General features: G+C 31.1%; 1 pseudogene; it reads left to right on the forward strand.

The window, feature by feature from the left end:
• Positions 1 to 445: 445 nt before the first annotated feature.
• Positions 446 to 6503, forward strand: LOC134269521 (protein draper-like; annotated as a pseudogene).
• Positions 6504 to 6830: the final 327 nt, after the last annotated feature.

Genomic DNA, 6830 nt, shown 5'->3' on the forward strand with positions numbered 1-6830 from the left:
CTTCATGGCACACTGTTTAAAGCATACATGTATGTTCGTGGGTATTGAGTAAGATACTATCCAGTGGCGAATCCAGGAATCTTGAAAAGGAGAGCCAGGCCAGTTTGGGGTATGGAAAGGGGCCCATGGCCTCACCAAAATACATGATTTAATAAATAGCTTCATGGACACAAAGAATTACGCCTGACCCCTCTAAATACGCTTATTATATTCTTTAAATGTTCATAAGCTAAACAAAAATATTTTTTTGCTTAACAGTTATACTATCTGTGTGTAAATTATTATTTATCAAATGAAGGATAAATAACACAAACTTTTTTTTCAGAAATCAGCAATATTTTTCAAAGATTTACATTCAAATTGTTACCCTGACTTCCGTTTTACCAAGTATAGTGTGAAAATTTTATAAGATTTTGTCATATTTATGTTAAAATTTGTCTAAAATATGGATAGAAGTATATAGAAAGCAAATCAAAATGTAATCTAAGCACCAAGGTAAACCTACGATTTTTTTTTATTTTTCAGGGATTTATTATTTATGTCACTCGAAATAAGAATCAATTAAAATATATATCGTGTTAAGTACCCTTAAATACATGAACCAAATAAATTGATGCTCAACAGATCCTTCATTTGAAAAAAAAAAATTGATGTATGTAAATGACTTATTCATGATATTAGCTACTTCTGCGATATGTTTTGAAATAGAAATAATAATTATGTGAATGCCTTATTGTAAAATATGTATTAAACACAATTCTGAAGGATTATACTTGTATCAATTTAAAAAATAACAAGTATATACTCCTGAAAGAATATATATAAAGCACTAAAAATGACCAACGACACGAACAATTAAAAAATTGTCAAATTATCGGGACGCCCTGTCCCTTCCTCAGGACAAAGAAAAAAGTTAAAAAGTCATAAGAACAAAGGAAAACGAGAAACAAAAACAACTAGCACTACTACTAAATTACTAAACACTATATATTTACAAGTTACATGTTGAATTAAAAATTTATAAGAACACTATGAAAGAAAAAAATCCGGACAGCTATGAAATACGTCCGGTCTATCGGGTATGCTCGGGTGAAGTGCGATTTACATAATTGAACGAATTAATTATGCTAATTAATTACGACAATCAGTAAATCGTACATTGTTTCATTCTCTCAATATGGCGTAACTATACTTAATAAAGAATAATAATATAGCAGAGATATTTTAAAATATGAATTATAAAAGAATATACTAGATATATTTTTACTACTAATGTAAAACCATCTGCCTTCTATCAAATCTTCTAATTTAAGACCACTAACAGGAAATTATTGGTGGAGATTGTTTGTTTTTTCCAAATATATATGGACTTCTATCTACGGAATGAAAATTACAAGAATCACGAACGTCAGCAAAATATTATAAGACCAAAAACATATTTTAACAAACCTTTACCGTTGAAATCAATATTAGACTTTACAATACGATAATACTTATTTAAACCATATCTACTCGTATGTGTCTTCTTTCGCAGTCTGTAAACTGTTTATTGCATAGAGTGACAGATGAATGTCGGTTTTTATAGCTTAGTGGGGGCACTTCCACGGATTTCCGTACACCATTGAAACCCCTTGCTTTTTCTTATAAAGTAATGAAAGAGAAAACGGATTTTGATATTGTATATTCATAAAAAAATAAATAATGTACAAGTATGTTACACACAAATTTGTAATTAATTGAAGGGTACTTTTAATCGATTGAAGGATCATATTTTCTGCATTCCATACACATGTAAACAAACAAATTGGTGTGCAATGGAACAGCAAAATCACGACACGGTGACCTTATTTTCTTTTCTTAGAGGAAAGGGACAGCAGTAGTTTTCAGCTGCTGTAGAATAGAAATCATGTCCTTATCTCGAAATGCTGTTTGAAATATTAAAGCTCCGGCTAACGCCTCGGTTTGTTTTTGTTTTTATTTCAAACAACATTTCTTGACCTGGGTGGCTATCCTTCGGTTTTCACGACACCAATAACTTTTTTTTCTAAAATATGTATGTTTTAATTCCTGCAACTAGTTTATAATGGAAAAAAAACGTCAATTGTTTGAAAGAAAATTGATGCTCAAGGCTTAACTATTGAATATCACGTAAGCAGGTGGAATTAAAGATAGAAATCAATTTATTTCTATCAATTACATATGTATTTCAAAAGATACATGTATTTAAATTCAATGTAGATAAATAAGAAAAAAATATCCCAAAGCTTTGAATTTTTATACTATATTTATTTCATATATTATATCTAAAGAAAGACATTGAGTTTGAAATATAAATCATATTGATTATTTTCGCAATTTTTCTCTAAAGGATGTGATGTAGGTCGTTATGGTGAAGATTGTCTACCTTGTCCAGGTTGCTCAAAATGTGACGTCAATAGTGGCGTATGTGGTAAGAAGGCCAAAGGAAAATGGAATTACTGCAAATATGTTATTTTTGCAGTGAAAATATAAAATATATAAATGTAACATGCGCAAAATTATCATTTTTATTAAGTTTAGCAGTTATTTTGAATTTTTAATAGTGGCGTATGCGATAAGAAGGAAAACTGCAAATGTGTTTTTTTAGCAGAGAAAATATAAATGTGTTATTGTTTCATGCGCAAAATTACCCTATTTATGTTTTGGTTTTAGCTTTGATTTTTTTATTTAGATTTGAAAAATCTATTATTACGTATTCAAAAGTAAAAACCCGTTCCGTTCTTCAGTTCCATTTTCTTTCAAAAAGTGAAGAGACCGTTCACGGTAGCCTAGTGGTAGAGCGTTCGCTTCGTGATCGGGAGGCCCGGGTTCGATTCTCGTTCCCGGTGCCGCGTCAAACCTAAGACGTAAAAATAGGTAGTGACTGTTCCTTCGCCAAGCGCTCGGCATCAGAAGTGAAAGTCACGGGTCTTTCGGATATGACCTTAAAAACGTAGGTCCCGTGTCACGGTAGGCGCTGGCACGATAAAGAACCCTCACTGCTCAATGGCCCTGAGTGCCGAGTATAGATCTAAATTTGAAGCCCTTCACCGGCATACGGTGACGTCTCCATATGAGTGAAAAATTCTCAAGAGGGACGTTAAACAATATACAATCAATCAATCAAACAGTGAAGAGGAATTTATATTTCGTGTAGATAAGAGACTACTAGCATTAGGAATCTTACATCAATGAATTTAATTGTAATAATCTTTAAGGCTTCATAGCATTTTTATTGGTGCCTTGTAACTTTGTAAGTTGTAACCACACGTTTATATAAAGTAATGATTTGTTGTTTGTGCGAGTAATACCACTATACAATATAAAAACCATATCAATATCAGAAGCAATAGTACCAGTACTAAAATCTTCCCAATAATGGGAAATCAATCATTTGTAGATAATGAGCCTTCAAGCAACACATTCTTGCAAAAAATAGTGTTTTGGTTTCTAAGAGACAATCTTTTTTAATCAATGACTTGATTTTTTGTGCTTTTTATAAGTGATAATTAAATTTATAATACATGTAACTTAATATCTCAATAGAATGCAAAGCAAAAAAATTAATCGTTTTTTGTCATCTATTACGACGGCTCTGAAAGAAACTAGATTTAAAAGCTGGCCTTACATATGTTTCAGGTGCCAAGCCGGAAAAATGAACGAAATTGTATACAATGTTTGTTTTTGTTACAAAAAATAAGTATTTTTACTTAAATTTAAAAGAAATCTTTATTTTCAAAACATTTTTAAGAAACCCAGTGCAGCAATACTTGTACACAGGGACAATGTGACGACAGTGGGCTCTGTGTCCAAGGATGTATCAGTGGTTACTGGGGGAACAACTGTACGGATCGTTGTCCAGCAAATTGTTTTGATAACAACTGCCACAATAATGGTACCTGTATTGGCTGCACAAGTGGTTTTTATGGAGATTATTGTACGGAAAAATGTAACAACAGATGTAATTCAAACGTATGCAACCAAAATACAGGAGATTGTGCTGATAACTGTGTTGTTGGATATTATGGATCAAAATGTGAATCTCCTTGCTGAACCACCTGTTCCTCCGAATCCTGTAGAAAAGATGATGGGGCATGTTTAAATGGATGTAAAAATGGTTTCTTCGGTTCTCAATGCGAACACCAGTGTAATCAACAGTGTACAAATACATCATGTGATGTTTTCAGTGGACACTGTGTTGGAGGTTGCAATGAAAGGTTTTATGGGGCATTTTGCAACCTGACCTGTAATTCTAAGTGTGCGACTTCTAAGTGTAATCAGTCAGATGGCGTTTGTAACGATGGGTGCTTACCACACTGGAGTGGAAAAAATTGTGAAGGTAGAATTTTATTTAAATGAATTATTTTAATGAAAATAAAAAAAGATTAAAAAAAAAACTATAAACATTGCAATTTTGGGAAGCAGGGAAAAAAAGTAACGAACACCAGGGAAATCTAAAGTCGGGATCAGATGCCTAAGAGGAGAAAGCATCGCCGAATCCTGTTGACCGCTGTCTCTTGTATTTGTTTTGAGGACTAATGAATAATTTTTGTCGTAAGGACTGTTGAAAACGTCCGTTTTCAATTATATGTTTCACCAGAAAATTTGGTTACCAGACTATTAAAATCATTTGATTATGCTTTCAATTAAAAGCATCTGAATTATAGGATTAAGTGTAGGGTTTTTTTTAAATAGGAAAATTTAAATATATTCAAAACAAAACAAAAAAAAAATTGAAAACCTTTTCAGTATGTTTAGTGATGATGTTAGATTTTTTTATTACTTTCATTTTTTATCTTATATGCTACAACGCCGAATATTTAAAATAAAGCACAATTCCTTTTTAAAACATTAACATTTCTAAATTCTTAACTGATGAATAATCTAATCATATGTAAAAGTCCACATGCTATTAGGTTATAAAATATATATAACAAATCCATGTACAAGAAAGATTTCCTTCATATGTATGCCCTGCTTATATTATTATCCATGCAATTTCTTTTTTTATATTGTAGGTAATCAGCAATTATCTGAGAACAACACGAAGACCGAAGTTTATTCAGCTCTGTATGTTGTGGTTGCGATTCTGTTAATAAGTATTTTTCTCAACGTATTTCTCATTGTAAGGTGAGAATATAATTTTTGAATTTTCTCAAAATGATTTTTTTTTTACAAACAATGAAGAAGAAATGCATGACTGTATAAATGTAATAATGAGTACTATATTTTACAATACATTAATTTTTTTCTTGATTTTAAATACATTTATCTACCATTCATTTAGACAGTTTTGATATTTTTTATGTTACAGGAATGTTCGAAAAAACATTTATAAAAGACAGAAGTCAGAACATTCAAAAGAAAGTTGCCATGTTGATCAAAAGAAAGACGCAAACAAAGCAGTTTATGACATTGTAGAAGATAACGCAGGCTACCACGAACTAGGGGAACTAAGTCAACCCTCTCATTATGATCAACTCAAGTGAATGTAGATCTAGTTTTGCAGATCTTCTGAACTGAACTTCAAGACTGCTACTGGTTCTGACACAACAAAAACATATATGATAGTAACATTGACAAGAATAATAAAGAGGAGTTTTCCTCCTCCTGTATTTCTTATTGCAATTATTATGCAATTTATTGCATGTTACTTACTTTATAGATACATGCACATGAGACAATTATGCATATGCTTATTTTAGGTGTTTAGTACATGTATGCATAGTGATGAATCTGTGCTTACCTGGTATTTTCAATCAATGTAAGAAATTACACCAAATCAAGATAAATATTTCATAGATATGCTTTCACTTCATTAGATTCTGAAGATAGACGTTCAGAATTATCTGCAGGATTCTTATTCATTTTCCTCAACTAACATTCTAGAAAAAAAATAGTGTTCAATATCCTGACGTTTTATTGTATGCTGAGTTTTGTACATGTATTACGTATATGACTATACCCGAAACATTCTCTATACTGCCGTTCAATATCGAACGCTCCGTTGTAAACAAATGAATGTCGTCTGGTCAACTCTCAGAGGCAATCTTACGATAGGTTGTGGCAGCTAAGTTGTGTTTATTTTTACACAAAATTGAAATTATCAATTGATTATAAAGTACATATTTAGTACAAATAAGCCTCTATAAAACAAAAATAATCAAAAATATAACGCTTGGTAGGGTCAATGGAATGATGCAATATTGAACACTAGCAGGGTAGGCGTTAAAACTAAAAACATTTTTTAATTTCTTTTTTAAATGAATTTAAAAATATACAAATCAATGGCTTTAAAATAAAGGAGTTATTGAACTTTTTATTGTTGAATATTGGCACGCGTTGGCCATTCAAATAAATTGGAAACCTCGCACCGTATATATTGTATTCTTATAGCTACTAAACGATATATGCTATAGGCATGGGTATCAAGATAATAAAGTACAAAGTTCAATTGAGCACAGGATTTGTTCAAGATTTGTGAAATACTCGACCACTAGAACTGATAATCGCTGTAAATCATGCGTCAAATACTTCATTTGAATAAAGGAATTTTACAAAATCTTTCAAATGTTTAATACAAAATTACTTCAGAATTTTTTTTTACACTTTTTGTGTACAAATAAACTTGTAAATAATAAATTGATAAATAATGTATTTTCTCTGTATATTACATGTAATGTTCTTCAAACTTACGGTTTAAAGAGACCATTTTGAGGGGAATTGTACATGTTTTACATTCTTTAACTACTTATTTCTTGACCTCTGATCAGTGTATCTGCATACATGTATCTTTTTCTCAAGAACAATTA

The sequence above is a fragment of the Saccostrea cucullata genome, unplaced genomic scaffold (assembly GCF_032062105.1).
Source record: "Saccostrea cucullata isolate Sc308-1 unplaced genomic scaffold, CSIRO_AGI_Scuc_v1 ctg1372, whole genome shotgun sequence".
NCBI lineage: Eukaryota > Metazoa > Mollusca > Bivalvia > Ostreida > Ostreidae > Saccostrea > Saccostrea cuccullata.